Here is a 15,933-nt window from a genome sequence, read left to right as displayed (position 1 = left end):
AATTATCAGAGATATTAAAATAAAATAGAATTACCAAAGATGTAAACTAACTTTTACAATTTGCCTTGAGCTACTATTAACTTTTAAATCATGTTGCACAGCATTGGCGTTCCCCGTATTGGATAACGTGAAAACGTGATCGAATCTTGAGATTCTACGCTCGATTGCATTCGAATATAGATGCACTCGCCATTTACGTATCGATTCTCCGTTAAGAAGGGTAAGCTTTTACGAAAATTGCCGTCCAACTTCTCCTCCATTTTGAATCACACCATTTTTATAGAGGTTTCCACCATTTATGAAGTTAAGAATCGATTTTTCCAACATTTTTGGAATTTCTAAACGTCACAATTCGTTTGTTATTTTTAATAAATTTGTTTGCCGTCGTATGGAAATGTTGTCTAATACTTTTTGGTAGGTATCCATGAGCTCTACTTCAGAAATAAATTTCAATCAATTCCATTCACGACACACGAGTGCAAAGGGTTATAAAAACATTCACAACGAAACGATGTTCGAATTCCGTGAAGAATAAAATTGAAAGTTTCGTTATCGCGTATGAGTTTCATTGTCGAGGCAACGCCGTTTCTACCGGAAGCCTCCGCTCCAGCACCGTTTCCGGATGATTTAGGGTCTCCGTAGGCCAGGCCAGAAACGCCAGCTGGTTTACCCAGATTGCCAAAGTTCTAGGTCAACCGAATGCCTCGTTTCGTGAACTGGAATCGTCGAGATAATATGCAACTCTACGTGACTGCAGTCAGCTGCATACATCGATCAAACCTTCGGAAATTTGTTCGCACGCACGGCTTAATCATCGACGTTCAATAATTTACAGCGTTCCGACGGTTGGCAAACTTTAACAGAACGCTCGACATTGTGTATACAATCTAATCAATGGCAAACAATTTTAATTGGACGAGGTTTAATTTAATAACAGGCTAAATGGGGAATTTTATATTGATAAATTGAACGACACAGGTATTTAAATTAAATACTAAACACGTTGAAAAATATTAGTTTTTTGAAAATTAAAATTTCTCATAGATGCATAAACATCTGCAGTCTGTTTATAACAAATTAGATATACCAATCTCCAAGCTTATTAACACTGAATCTACCATGTCAAGTGACCGTTTACGTACGATAGCCCATTAACGCGTATTAAAAATACCAAAACTTTAGACGCGTGCAGTTTCGAAATTACTGGCGCTTTATTAAAAATTAAACCACCGTTAGCAGCGGTGAACCTTCCTCTTTGAAATTGGTTTTTGGTTTTTGTCGATCCGACTTTTCGTTTTCGAGATATCGTAATTTATGTAAAGTGGTGTTTTTCTTAATTCGACTGTCTCTGTCTTCGTCTGACGCGTCGCGCCGGACCTCTTTGTCTCGTACGTGACTCGTGACCGAGTGGCCGAGTGACCTAGTTACTACGAGTCACGTGCGGTCAACGACCTTGGCGAGGCCGTAGTAAGAAAGTTCATTCATCTCGCGGACGTAAACAAAGCGCTTCGGTCTCATCCGATCGACTTGAAACTAAAATCGTCATATCTCCGGAACTAATTAAGCTATCGACTCTCACAAACGCTCATTTTAAAGGGCATTTCATCCCCTATCCAATGAATATACCACCTACTATAATTTATGCCATCTTCTATGTTTATTTCGACATTTACTTTGACACTACATACCCAAACAAGTTTCAGCAATTCTTATTGATTGTACGTCTAGTGTGCGATAAAACTGAACTATAAATTGTCTATTTAATTGAAAATAAATTTAAATTTGTATACAGGATTTCTATAGAGCTCTTTTTTTCGTAAATAATTGTTTTCTCTGGAACTAACCACGGCATCGACTTGAAACAAAATTCGTTTTCAAGGGGGTTTTATCTTCTTAACTTTCTGTATGAAGTTAAAGTACCAAGTATGCATCTTTTGACTAAAAATTTTATCAAAAATATAAAAATGGAGAAAAACTGGTGTTTTCACGAGATTTTCATTGGTAAAGTTCCCGAAATTCTCCAGCAAACGATCGCGCTTGAACGGTTTCGCGTTTAATCGTTCGACTAAAATCACGTGTTCAGCTTTTGAAGGACCTAGTCATTCTGTGGGAGCGATATTCGAGAACAATGGTATTTATTACGAATATCGAGGACCCGTAGCCCTCCTGCTCTTTGTCACCGAGGGGGAAATTACCTAGATTTATCTTACTATCGAATTTCAAGGGAACAATACATGGCGTTCGCCATTGGCGTCCTTTTTATATCGTTTTCTCACACTCTCGACACCTTTCGCGCCCAGGACCGTGAAATCGGAACGAACGAAAGGGAAAAAATAAATCGTTTCGGGTTTTATTCCAACGCGACGTCCTCCGGAGACTCGTATTTATGTAGAAAATTTCCTAGGAGTTTGGTAAAAATACTATTCAAGCTTCTGGTGCTTTCGATACATTTTCCAAAGTTTTATTAACAGTAGAACTATCAAGCAAATTACCGAACAAACGTGTTGCATGTCAATTTAAAGTTACAAATGGCATTTTAATATGATCGATTGCATAGTTTATCAAGAGACTTTCGATCAATTACTCCGACAGTTGTTAAACAAAAATTTGTTTAAAAACCGAAATGTAGCGGATGCAATTCCTACGTGAAATTGAAGTGTCTAGATTCGATTGGAAGAGTAGCGTATCGAGATTAGGCAAAAGCTCGAGCAGAGGGGCCATCGTTGACACGGAAGTCGCTCGGGGACCGGAAACGACGTCGAGTGGAGCGACATCCAGGATCGTGAACGTGTTTGGCGCAGTGTCAGTTCTCGGGGAGGGCGGGGAACGAGGCCAGAAAGCTCCAAGGACTCGCGAATGATGCGGCCTCGGGGCTTTAATTTGAAATTCATACCCCTTTGTAGCTGGAGGAAGTCGAACGTGTGACGTGTCCGTTTATTTCGCTACTGTTTACCATTTCGAGGAAGCGGGAGAAGGTAATCGTGGGTCACATTAATCATTTTTAATTAATTAATGGTTTTATCAATTGTATTTAACGTTGAATTCGATCATGTTTGGGGTGAAAAAATTTTTTACGAGACGATTTTTGTCGTCGAGAAATATTTACATGAAAGATGAAGGTACCAATTGTTCTTTCTTTCGAAATATTTACGTGACTCTATGAACTTTCATTCTTACTAAATAAAAATTATACAGGATACATAATATTATAATAAAAAAAAATCTATTTCTCAAGCTGTATTTAACAATTATTTTCTCAATAATTCTCCAAACGAGATTCTGAAGCTGCTTTGTGAGTCATTAAAGTTGAATAAATTCGTGTTTCGCATTTGCATGTGTAGGAACGTCGTTCGTTGGACAAATGAGGCTTTATTTATAAGTTAATACGTGCACAGTAAAAACGTCGAAACGTTTCCCCTGATTTATTGATCGCGAAAGCGTGCGTGTGAACGTACGTCGTTCAACCTCGATTTCCAGGCGTTTCAACCTGGTTCTAGCTCATTTTTACCCGTTGTAATCGACGGTTTCGCATCGGGGACAATTTAATCGGTCATCACATACTATCAGAGCCGCGTTATTATTCATATTTCATCGTCGAAATAGAGATTTTCCGATTTTCATTCCCGTTATCGGTTGCACTTTGCGCCAAATGGAGAAAACACGGGGAAAATACGAGCGACCAATCGTCGAATCGAATATAAAAAAGCAAAAAGCATTTGGATGTAATTTTAATTTCAGGAACCGACGCTGGGAGAATTTTTTCGAATATAAATAATAAAAATATGAGAAACGGACGTTTCAAATTACCGAGAATGACGCTTTGTAATGGAATTCAGTTTGCATTATCTGGGTGCCTACGCGGGCATTTAATTAAAGCTGAGATCGTTCGCGAAACGAATTATGTCTTCTTCGTGGTTAACCGAAAGAAGCGTCGAATTCGCAGCGCATAGAGCCAGTAAATTTATTGATATTACGCTATTATCCTCCTAACAGGGGGATTTGGATTAATTAAACGCTATCGCGATGGAATTTTTGTTTTATATTTATTTCCAGCGTGCCAAGACTGATTTCAAAATACGAGTTTTAACATTTTTCGTGCAACGATATTTCGAATTTACTAGTAAATGTAAAATAATTCGAAAGAGTCCCAGTAATATTATTTTGTTAATATTTTAACGCAGCTGGAATTAAATATTGTTCAACGTCGCGATGGCAATGACGTTTACACGATGGAAACGAGAAGAAAATTGGAGATTGAAAAGAAGAAGAAGGAAAACAAGGACGACGTAGGAAAGTTAAGCGACAGAAACTGGGAAAGCTGACGTTTAAATTATGCAAAACAGCCTATCTACTCGCCTAAGTTTCTCGAGCATGTGCTTTACATATCAGAACTAGACTTCGTCAAGAGTCGTATCATATGCAGCACTCGTTCGCGAGAGTCGTCCAAAGTAAATAGAATTTTATTCCCGACGCCAGTGCCGAAGAGGATAAACTTAGGAAAGTTCGCTTGAAAATTTTCTTTAAATTTAATGGACAGGCAAAAGAAAACAAGTATAAATTAAACTTAATAGTGTAACTATTATGCACTTGAGTTTTCTACATTACACCTTCATGGTACGTAGATTATTTACCGTATAATTCAAATTAACATTTACATTTGTGTTGAAATGTACCGAAGGAAAATGTTGGTTAATTTCTGAGTGACAAAAATAAGTTGGCAAATTTTTCGGTGAAATTAAAAAATTTCAAACTGTTCTGAAAAAATTATTTTCGGTCTCTGGGGTCAATTAGAAACATTTTTGGTGAATAGACATACCCCCGAAATTCTATCCACTTTCGAGAAAAAAATTCGAGTAGATGTGAAATAGTTCGAAAAATTAAAAAATTTCAAATCGTTTTAAAAAAATTATTTTTAGTTGCAGGGGTCAATTGCAAGCATTTTTGGTCAACAGACATACCCCCGAAATCCTACTCAGTTTCGAGAAAAAAATTCCTTACCGAAAATCTAATTTCTGGCCAGAAATGTCTAACCGAATTTTCATGCGAATCTTTAAAACGTCATAACTTCTGAACGGATTGGACGATTTTAATGTTTAAAAAAGCAAACTACGCGTAATTTGGTGGAGAATATGTACAAATTGCAAAAATATTCGAAAAGTTGATTCTTGACCCCGAAAAACCCCATAAAAGTGGTCCAATTTTCAAACAGCCATAATTCCTACAATAGTGATTATATTTCAATGAAACTTTTTTCTGAAGTAGAGCTCATGGGTACCTACAAAAAAGTATTAGACAACTTTTCTGTAGGGCGTCAAACAAAATGATTAAAAATGAAAAACGAGTTTCTAAGAAAAATCGACAGGGGGTAGGTGCCTCAATTTTTCGACGAAAAAGAAAATTTTCAAATCGTTCTAAAAAAATTATTTTCATTTGCAGGGGTCAATTACAATCATTTTTGGTGAATAGACATACCCCCGAAATCCTACACGTTTTCGAGAAAAAAATTCATTAAGGGCAAAACTGTAAACGTCAATAACTTTTTAACGAAGCCTCCATCAACAAATTAGTATTCTTCATTTTCGTTCTATTTTGACCTCCAGAATCACTCATTACAATTTTTCCCAGGGTTGACCGAACGAGTTGTATATTAACGAACATTTGTCGTCAAAAAGTTGCCCTTTTTGTGCATCTTTCCGTAAAATTCAAGCCGTTTTAAAATGGCGGCGATTACAATTGAAAATCGCGTAATCCGTAAATCCTACTGTTCGAAAGAAACAATCCACGATGCGTAAATCGCACGGATGCAAGGACTGATTGGATTGCATTCGAATGCATCTGTTCCGTTAACGCGAAACTGCATTTTTCTCGAAATCTGCTTCCACGCAAATACGTCCGTTTTTCAGCGATTTACAGGACATCCATTATTTAAATCAACAGAAACGATGTACGCCAAGTGCACTTTGGAATCGTCGAATTAATACCATTTTGATAAAGTTAATAATTTAAATGCGTCGATATTTTCGCCGTTACTCCGATTGCATTGGCGTATGCCCATAAAATATGCCAAAATATGTAAGTGGCGTATGTCAAATGTGCACTGATAATATGACTGAATATACAGGAGTATGCAAAAACATACTCGAAATATGTTAATTTTATTACTCAAGCGTGATAATTATCAATTAAAATTTAAATTAGAATACGTTACGAGTATTTTTTAAATATTGGGTTTGTTCATCAAGTTTGTTGCTCAAAGTCAATTTACAGGCTGAGAACGAATTTTCAATGTTGCAAAACGCGATTGTGTTCCTCAAAGAAAAACCCTAACATCGAGCAATGAACAAAACACAGAATCTTTAACAGTTAGTATAAACATTTTTAATTTAAATTAAACAGAAAAGTCTCGACACACTGTAAATAAAATTGCATTATCGTTCCATTTATTAAATATTCAAACGACTCAACATCAGATATTTTTTATTAGATAAAAAGGAATGTTCAGTTTGAGGAAATGCTTGCACGATTTCCGGAGGAAAGACAGAGATATCGCGAGAAGAGTTGGAATATTTATTTAGTCCGACCTCGTTTCAACGTTCCTGTTGCTCTTCGGTTACACGATTGTTTGACCAAAAATATTGTAGGCCAAGGGAACCAGACCTGTTCGTTGCTCCATCTTGTCTTTGCATATCCGTGTTGAAACTCTTAAAACGAAACCGTTCGAGACTCGCGAAGAAAGCGATTTAGAATATTCTATTTACTCGTCGATTTCGCAATTCGCTGTATGGCCACGTTTGCATACGATTAGGATGGGAAGTATGGCTTTAATGTTCCCGTTGACATGCTAATTTCATTTGGAAAAACCTGTTTCGTACACGCGAGAACGTGGATTTCATCAATATTTATTTCTAGGCGATGCACAGTTCGATTAAATGGCGATTTCAAGGTAAAAGAGTCCAATTTTTTCCGTGTTAATTTCAATCGACGTAGAATAATTACCCACACAATTTAATTTTAATTTGCATTTTGTACTTTTTTGAGAAATTCAATTTAACTTGCATTCTGCAATTTTGTAAGCAATTTAATTTGCATTCTCTAGTTTTTCAAAAATTAAAATTCCCCATAAATGCACAAAACGAATTCCTGTAGTTCTTATAATGATTTCAAATCTTATTTTACTCTATATGAAGCTATTTATTCTTCCCTAAGGTAAACTGCAATATTTTTAATAAACTTTCGAAGCTACTCCTAAAGTAACTTGTATGTTTCTTAAATGCTGTTTATGAAATATTCAGCGGATTCGCGAATATTTACGAAGGGACGAGCAGAGACGCGACAAGCTTATCTCGAAAGCAGGATTAATTATATTTTCATGCAAATCTCTATCAAGAAGTACGCGTACGCTTGCCTTTTCAAGCAGAAGATGCTCGTTGGATGTCTCTTTGCGGCCCTTCGGGGCTAAATGTGCTTCCGGGCGCTCGCGTACTTAAATACACCTAACCCCTCTATAACACGGTTGTCAGATGCAAAACGTACGACTTAAATATTAACAAAAGTACCTTATTTCGTAGCTAAAATAAATATCTTCAAAGAAACGACCGATAATTTATGAATTAATTAAATTTCGACTTTGATATCTTCTCAGCTTTACTCCATTTTTTTTTCTCAATTTTTATATAATTCTACTTAGTGTAAAAATATTAAAGAATGCATAAAAATTTAACGTGTGAGTTACTCTGACAGATAGAAAATGAAAATACTCGGTTTTAGGCATTTAGGCACTTATTTGAATTTTTTTCTCGAAAGTGGGTAGGATTTCGGGGGTATGTCTAATGACCAAATATGATTGTAATGTACCCCTGCAGCTAAAAATATTTTTTTTAGAACGATTTCAAAATTTTTTTTTTCGTCGAAAAATTTCACACATTCTCGAATTTTTTTCTCGAAAGTGGTTAGGATTTCGGGGGTATGTCTATTGACCAAATATGATTGTAATGTACCCCTGCAGCTAAAAATATTTTTTTTAGAACGATTTGAAATTTTTTTTTTTCGTCGAAAAATTTCACACATTCTCGAATTTTTTTCTCGAAAGTGGTTAGGATTTCGGGGGTATGTCTATTGACCAAATATGATTGTAATGTACCCCTGCAGCCAAAAGTATTTTTTTTAGAACGATTTGAAATCTTTTTTTTTCGTCGAAAAATTTAGGCACTTACCCCCTGTCGATTTTTCTTAAAAATTCGTTTTTCATTTTTAGTAATTTTGTTTGATGCCCTACAGAAAAGTTGTCTAATACTTTTTTGTAGGTATCCATGAGCTCTACTTCGGAAAAAAGTTTCATTGAAATATATTCACTATTGTAGGAATTATGGCTGTTTGAAAATTGGACCACTTTTATGGGGTTTTTCTCATTTTTCGGGGTGAAGGGTCAACTTTTCGAATATTTTTGCAATTTTTATATATTCTTGATTAAAATACGCATTGTTTGCTTTTTTAAACATTAAAATCGTCCAATCCGTTCAGAAGTTATGATCTTTTAAAGATTCACACGAAAATTCGGGCAGACATTAGGCAGAAATTATATTTTCGGTAAGGAATTTTTTTCTCGAAACTGAGTAGGATTTCGACGGTATGTCTATTGACCAAAAACGATTGTAATTGACCCCTTTAACTAAATATAATTTTTCCAGAACGATTTGAAATTTTTTAATTTTGCCAAAAAATTTCAACACCTACCCGAATTTTTTTCTTGAAAGTGGGTAGGATTTCAGGGATATGTCTGTTCACCAAAAATGCTTATAATTGATCCCTGCAACCAAATATAATTTTGTAGAATTAAATTTTATTAAAATAAATAAGAGATGACTCGATTGAAATAAAGATACTCAATTTCGAAACAATAAAAGAACCCCTTTAAGAGTATTCATCCTACGAAAAAAATCCCATAAACTGTGGACAACAGCATGGAAATTAAATTTCTAATTTCCTAGAATTGAATTTTATCAAAATAAATGAGTTCAATTTAAAATTGTTCGAACGTCGCGAGCAGCACGACGACTTTGCTTTGGAAATGTTGGACGAGTTTTCCAACTCCCCGAATCCGCTAGCTTCTAAAATTGCATCGACAATTCGTTCAGGGTCGTTAGGATAATTATTTCGATCGATGACACAGCGAAAATCCTTGACAGCGGCTTGGCATTCGTTCGATATTTTCGAAACAATTCTCGGTCGCCAGTTGGCAAATGGGAAACAGAAAATCGCGTCAAAAGGCGCGCGTCAGAGGCGAATCAGATTCAATATGGCGCATACTGGTTTCCAGGATTAAGGCTGAGGCCATCAAAAGGTAGAAAATCCTCCTGAGCTTCGTTCATATAAATCAGAAAAAGAATTCAATTCAAAGAAAAAGTTAATTAAACACACTCTTTATCTTCTATATTAATAACTATGGATGTTCGTGCAAATTCACATGTTTTTAGAAAATAGATAAAAGGATGGAACCTAATTAAATTAAAAATAATTTTACACGTCGATTTTAATGTATAAGACTTTTGATAAGAGTCGAATCCTTATTTATCGACACAATTAGTGTAGATTGTTTAATAGTACGTATTGTGGATGGAAATTAAGATTCTCTGGAAGTTCAAAACTAAAATTAATTTTGTTATATTCCTTCATGAGAGTTTAAATAGTTTAATTATTATTTTCAATTTAGAAAATTAATTAATCCCTCCACGTTCGATTTAATTCCAAATAATTACTCAAATGTACACTATTTAACTTTGTTTAAATTTATTTCATTAAAGAAATAGTTCAATAACAAGTTATTGGACTCGTATGATTAAATTCCAAATAATTGTCAAAATGTACACTATATAATTTTGTTTAAATTTCTGCATCAAATGAATAGTTAAATAACAAATTAATTAACTGGACGTACGATGAAATTAAACAACAGATTCGTTTCATTAATACCTCGCTACTATAACACTCGATAAGAATAAAATCCTTTCTTGTCGACACAATTAGTATAGATTGTTTAACAGCCCTGTACGGAAGTTGAGATTCTCTGGATGTTGAATGCTCGAGTTCGCGATAACGTGCCCACCCACATACACATAAATGCAGAACCAACCTCGCAGAATTTCACGCTCTCTGATTAAATTGAAAACATCAAAGGGATAAATTTCAGTATTCAGCCCGACTTTAGTTAAGTCACGAGCTTTGACGGATTCAGCCGTGGCTTTCTGAGCCTGAGTAGGATGTTACCGAAGAAACTAAAGACCTTTGGAGTCGCTAACGTTAACCGGAGAATCCGTTTCTTTGTATCTCTGTTCCGTACACGTTGTTTGAACAATTGGCGTCTCGAAAAAACCCAAGTGTTCCGCGTACCGTAACCCAGTATCGCGTTTCTTTGTAATAACACGTGGAAAAGGACAAGTTTCACTGGCGGAGTGGAATAATAATAAAACAGCGTCCCGACGCTTCGTTTAATACGACGACGAGCGAGCTGGGGATGTTTTACGATGTGTTTTCTTACGGAGGAAGCTTTTAAAATCGAGAACGTTTCGCAACACTTGCGCCTCGAATGATGGAGCAGTTAAACTCTGATTTGATGTTTCTTATTTCAGCTGCAATTTCACTGCTTTCATTATTTTGTTGAAACAGGAACTTTAATTTTATATGAAATAGTTAACATTGAAGTTTCATTTAATACTTAAACACTTTCAAAGTACTTCGTTCGACCATTTAATTATAGTATTAAATAATTAAAGAGTTAAGTATTCATTTCACGCTTAAATGAAATTTAATTTCATAGTTAAATGAAATAAACGTTTAAATCATAAGAAAATACTACTAAAACTTGGGTTTTGAATATAGAAAATTGTAAATTGAAAATAAGGCAAATAAATTTGAAAACTGAACATATTCGTGGGAAATATTTCTAATTCGAACTCTGATTTGATGTTTCTTATATCAGTTGCAATTTTACTGTTTTCATTATTGAGTTGAAAGCAGGAAATTTGAAATAATTTTATATGAAATAGTAAACATTGAATTTTCCCACAGCTCTTTTCGACAGTTTACAGACGTCAGTACTTGCGTAATCGTTAATAAATTTTCTACTAAATAAAACTGTCAAAATGATCCATTCGTAATGGTAGATCAAATACACCACCCGACATGACTGTTTACATTTTATTTTTTCAAACGATCCAACACATTTCATGCCACGTTGCCTAATGCGTTTCTGCCGAGTCGTGGAATCGAAAAACCTACAAGAATCGATAATTCATTCGTCGTAATCGTTTAACACGTAACCTGGAAGAAGAACGATGTGCCTCTTCGCAGAATCGATTCTCTGTCAACGTTTATGACAATCGAGCGGTCGGCGTTATCATGTTATACGAGCTTTTCGGAGAGCTCTTAACCTTCCCACGAGAAAGGCGATATGGTGACCATAGGTACTCCAAAAGAAAGGAAATTGTTCGTAAAATATACATCCATGATCGTGGAAGAGCCCTTTCCACGAGCACTTGCATCGAAAAAATCAAAGTCCCTACAATATTAATGCTATATAGGCATGGTTCGTAACTTTAACCCCTTAATTAACAATTTAATTCCAAATAATTTTTCAAATCTATATTATTTAATATCGTTTAAATATATAAAGAATAAATTTGTTCTACATAAAACTTGATAACAAGAACTTGTAATTATATAATCAAAGGGTTAATTGTTTTTACACATATCGCTAAAACCATATGTACTATCGTATTAGAAAGACTCGTTAAAATCAAAGTCGAAGAGACGGGGTTCCTTAATTATTTGTAATCACCGACGCCTATAAATATGCTTGGATCTTTCAACTCTCGAGGGTTCACTGACAGCGGATGTTTGGTGCTTAATTTTGTATATTTTCATCTCCCGGCTCGACCGCGTTATCAATTTACTCGTTCCTCGAGTCGCAAAACTTCCCGTTTGTGGATTCAACGCGTAACGACGACCGTAACTTTCGCAACTAAGAACCCGTAATTAACGTTCGAAATCCGCCCGAGCTCAACTCTGGATTTTTAGCGTCTATAGATCTCGAAACTCCAGCAATTTTAACGCGAGATTAATATCTGGAATGCTTATCAGACGTTTCGAAACAGTGAGATCTCGACGGTACAGTGGGTGCAAAAAGTATTCGTACAGCGACTAATTACGACTAAAATGCTCAATAATAATGTTTATTAAACAAAATTCTCCCAAGTCTGTAGAACAATAATATCAAGTAAAGAAAAAAAATATTTATATTGTTGTTCTACAGACTTTGGAGTATATAGGTAACATGTTTGTTTGAAAAATATTGTTTAGTATTTTATATTAACGATGAACTGATTTCTATATTATTAGAAATTACCATTTACGAAGTTTGAAACGGTTTGTGTTAGAATATTTCTATAAACAATACAAATATTTCTTTTGTCGTTGTTCTACAGATTTCAGGACATTATTATTCTTCATATTTAAATGGTAATTAGTCACTGTACGAATACTTTCCAGAGTCGCTGCATATTTCGACAAAGAATTCGAGAAACGAGTAAACTCGTCAGGTATTACAGAGATTCCAGCGTTACGAATGCAACGAATTCGCTCGAGTTATCTCCGTCAGATTTCCAATGCACGGTCGCAATAAAAATAGGAAAGACCGTGGGTGTCGCGAGTAACGCCTTATTCTTTTCTTCGAAGTTAATAATAAATACGATCGAATATAGCTCGACGGAAACCAGCGAACCGGTCATTAACTAAGCATGCTGAAGCAGTCTTTTCATTCCCCACAGTGTTCCTGTAAAACACGCAACCGTTCAGTTCGAGATGCTAGCGAGCACTTAATGCCATAATTGACCAGGGAGCATCCGGTCTCCGAAGACAGGAAACATCTAAAACGAATTCTACGTTTCTACATCTGAGTTTACACAGATTACAAAAGAAAGAAAAGAAACAGTCGTCAGTGAAAGGCAAAGCATCGATCAGAAGTATTCTTGTTGATCTTTTGTGTGTAAAAGGACACGTAAAGGGTCCTTTGTAGGATCGTTTCTATTGCAATTTATTTGCGAAGAATGCAACAGTGATAGAGCATTTTCAGAAGGAATGATTTGGGGTGAAAAATGTAACTGTGTGATTTTAGTATTTGGAAACTGACAACTGCAGACATGGAGTCAGTCATTTCTATTGCAATTTGTGAACGATACAAGAATAAGAGAGAATTTTCAGAGGGAATATTTTGTGGTTCACAACGTAACTGTGTGTATTTCTTTGTGAAATTGAAATGAAATTTTAGTATTTGTAAACTGACAATCCCAATTACTCTTCGACTTCAACGATCTTTCGCAAAACAAAAGAACATCGAAGCTCACAATACAATCGTATACTTTTCCCCCAAAAATGCAATCTGTTTTTCTCAGATTCTCTACCTGACTCTGCAAACCACAAAAAAAAGCAATCCAACATCTCTGTCACTGAATCCCAATAGCATCCATCACATCCTCGTCGATCTCTCATCCCCAAAGGGCAGTTGGACTCTTTCGATGCAAGTGACCCAGTTCGAAGGACTCTTCTCCATTTCTCTGAGCCCTCCTCACCTCTCGACTATCTCCTAGTCCCGTCTCCTGACCTCCCACGGATCACCAAAACGGACGAAGCCGCGAGGACTTGCTCCGCGGTACGCACCCACGCCTCGCATCGCATTTGCGGTCTCTCATCGTCCCCCGCGCGAAACACGAACCACGAACGTGCTGGGAACGATCCACGATTCGCGATCCACGATCCACGAACGCAGGAAATCGCGGGTCGAGCGGTGTCGTGATCCGCTCGAGGTCGCGCGTGGTGTTCGACTGAGAGACTAGCAGCGTCGACCTGCCCTCCTGCGAACCCAGACCAGCGTCGTGCTCACCCACCGACGCTCCCTCTCTCTCTTTCTCTCTCTGCTCTCTCTGTTCCGCTTCTGGCTGCTCGACGCGGCTTTGGCCTCGTACCTAGAGTCGTGCCGGTGACAGAGAATGCGGACAGTCGCTGCGCGATCGGGGATGGGCAACCTCGGGAATCTACCTCGAGAGGGCGAATTCTTCGAAGGGGTGAGGGGCCGAGTGTACATTCGTGGTTGATTTCGGAACCCCCCCGGTTGCAGTATTTACAAGCTGATGCCAGTGATTCTCTTCGCAATGCAATTATGTGTATTTTTTTGTAAATACGATCCTACTATTTGGAAACTGACAACCCTAGTCATACATTTCTAATGCAATTTAATTGCAAGAAATGCACCAGAAATGAAGAATTTTCACAACCAATGATTTGTGATCCACAATGTAACTGTGTCTATTTCTTTGTGAAATTGAAATACGATCCTACTATATGGAAACTGACAACCCTAGTCATACAATTAATCATTTCTAATGTAATTCAATTGCAAGAAATGCACCAGAAATGGAGAATTTTCACGAGCAATGTTTTGTGGTTCACAATGCAATTATGTGTATTTCTTTGTGAAATTGAAATACGATCCTACTATTTGGAAACTGACAACCCCAATCACAAATTACAACCCTAGTCATACATTTCTAATGCAATTTAATTGCAAGAAATGCACCAGAAATGGAGAATTTTCACAAGCAATGATTTGTGAATCACAATGAAACTGTGTCTATTTCTTTGTGAAATTGAAATACGATCCTACTATTTGGAAACTGACAACCCTAGTCATACAATTAATTAATTTAGTCATACAATTGAAAACCACAGTAAAATAAAAAAACACGATTAAGATAACGATGTCACGATTAGCGTGGCAAGACGACTGAAAAATGGCGATTAAAGTATTTTTGGCTGGAAAATAATTGCGTATCTGGGGGGCTACGATGCAGTAGCGAAGTGGAAATTAGCCTTTGGGGAGAAATGAATTTTACATGTCAGAGATACACGGTACACGCCGGTATTATCCTCTCCAAAACAGTTTCACCGAAAGTTTCGGCCACGAAAAACGCTCTTAGATTATTTACGTAGCTGCGTGCGCTTCGCCTTATGTTTTCATAACATCTGAACTCACCTGAAACAAAACGGAAAGCAACGTTAGCAACAAATAACAATGTTCGTTCTATTTCTCGACAAATTATTTTATTAATAGAATTCTGACAACTCCTTTAAATCGTTTCTTTTCTGTTTAAAATTGTTTTCATTCTTTACTATTTCAAACAAATAATTAAAATTGAAATAATAATTAATAATTGAAAGTAGTATTTGTTATTCTATTTGAAATATAATATACTTGTAGTATGTATCACCATAAGGTAGAAAACCATTTCAAATAAATAGTTATTCGAAATTACTATCTGTTATTTTATTTATTATTGCTTCACGCGCCATCAAAAGTTCTCTCGTCCGATCGATAAATCAATTAAACAGATGAATGAGTAATTAACGAAGCAAGTTAAGAGGAACCGATATTTTTCGATGGAGAATTTCGAATTTCGAATTCGGAGACCGCGATAGCGAGGGCGTAGGTAAACATTGCACGGTGAAGTTCATAGCCAACGACCATTCATGCTTAACAAATTGCAATTCCCATCGAGCCTCGTGCAAGTTACGAGGAATCCAACCATCGTCCCGGATATCTGCAAACTTGCCAACGAAAGGTAAACGGAATCGAAAATTCCTCGATCGTTCGTCGACTTATTTGCAGAAGATGCAAGAGTAACAGAGGACTGTCAGAAGGAATGTTTCGGGGTTCAAAATGTGTGTATTTAATTACAGGTGACATCGGAAATTCCTCGATGGTTCGTCGACTGATTGAAACTTTGAGACATCGCTGGAAATTACACCGTAAATAGATTGCAAATTGTTCGTTCTAATTAAAGTAATAACGAACCGTAAATATGAAGGGTAGTTCGAAGAACTGGG

At 36.4% G+C, this 15,933-nt stretch overlaps 1 protein-coding gene across 10 annotated transcripts in view; it reads right to left on the bottom strand.

The window, feature by feature from the left end:
- The window catches only part of Dnc (phosphodiesterase dunce), a 189,141-nt gene that overhangs the window by 84,060 nt on the left and 89,148 nt on the right, over positions 1 to 15,933 (bottom strand). For 4 of the 10 annotated variants that reach the window (XM_076780988.1, XM_076780990.1, XM_076780993.1 and 1 more), the window contains exon 1: positions 13,623 to 13,998. The exons of 5 other annotated variants lie outside the window; for them this stretch is intronic. The gene's annotated coding sequence lies outside the window, so the exon portion shown is untranslated. Of the gene's footprint in view, positions 1 to 13,622; positions 13,999 to 15,933 lie in introns of those variants that run through there. One more of the 10 variants, XM_076780989.1, reaches the window with a different exon arrangement.

The sequence above is a fragment of the Colletes latitarsis genome, chromosome 13 (genome assembly GCF_051014445.1).
Source record: "Colletes latitarsis isolate SP2378_abdomen chromosome 13, iyColLati1, whole genome shotgun sequence".
Classification (NCBI taxonomy): Eukaryota; Metazoa; Arthropoda; class Insecta; order Hymenoptera; family Colletidae; genus Colletes; species Colletes latitarsis.
The sequence above is the reverse complement of the archived record's forward strand: the minus strand, read 5'-3'. Positions and strand labels throughout refer to the sequence as shown.